Below are 1,068 nucleotides of genomic sequence, written 5' to 3' on the forward strand. Positions count from 1 at the left end.
GGCCTGTGATCTTCCTGCATTTGGTGTCATTGTATGTATTTCGTGAGTCTGAAGAGGACTTTATTGATTGGTGTTGGACATATGGGCTAATATTGAATTTATGGACTTGACTGAGACTTGGCTGGGATGTTTTCTCAATATCCAACTGCTGTTGTATATAAAACTCTTTCCTATACACATAAGCGTTTTAATGAATTTGTTTCTCTAGTCTACCCAGACTAACACAGCAGACATGAAGCGGTTGGGGTGGGGAGGAAGGCCACACTGAGGGTTTCAGCATTTCTGACCTTCTGAGGACAGCTTTGAACAGCACCACGCTAGAAGCTACTGTGGCCTCCTGTAGCCCAAGCCTGTTACAAAGAAGCCTCCCCCCTTTGTTTTCAGTCTGAAACATTCTGAGCTTGGTTTCTTTCACATGACCCTTCCAGATTTACTTCTGCTAACTAAGCTACTGTGCATTACTGGAAATAAGGTTTTAAAAATTTACATTTGCAGCAAGAGGAGAAAAATATATTATTCAGTGATGCTTGAAAGAAGACCAGGCAGTAGAACAAATAGGCTATTTTGTAATAGCCTGGTAAGTGGCTTTCCTAAATCTAGCCTGCTTGCCATTGGCTTGCTCCTGACTCAGGATGGCCCCACGTGTGACTGGCCGCTGCACAGGTTTTTCTGAGTGGGAGCCTTTCAGGGACTAAGTGCCAAGCCTTCTCCTCAGGTGCCTCTTTGGTTAGTCACCAAGCACTCCACTGCGTTGTCACCCAGGGCACAAAGTACCACTGCTAGGAGGCTGTTTATACATGCCCAGGTGCACTCAGGACTCTGTGACCAGTGGGTGGCTACCCTTTCCAGGGGTTTCATGTGGACATGGAGGTGGAGTGACTGTGTTACACTTGGCTTTGTCTTGTTTGGGTGCCTTTAGCACAAAGGTCCAGTCAAACAGTGCCTTCTGAGGCATCTGCTGAGCCAGTTAAGTCTGCTCTGACGTGATGCCCCTCACTGGCCCATGGCCCTGCGGGGGACAACACCAGTGACACAGTGTGGGAATTGTGCCTGATCTGACCCCGCCAC

Source organism: Echinops telfairi, unplaced genomic scaffold, assembly GCF_000313985.2.
Source record: "Echinops telfairi isolate 266 unplaced genomic scaffold, ASM31398v2 ScPeMD7_11;HRSCAF=52, whole genome shotgun sequence".
Lineage (NCBI taxonomy): Eukaryota > Metazoa > Chordata > Mammalia > Afrosoricida > Tenrecidae > Echinops > Echinops telfairi.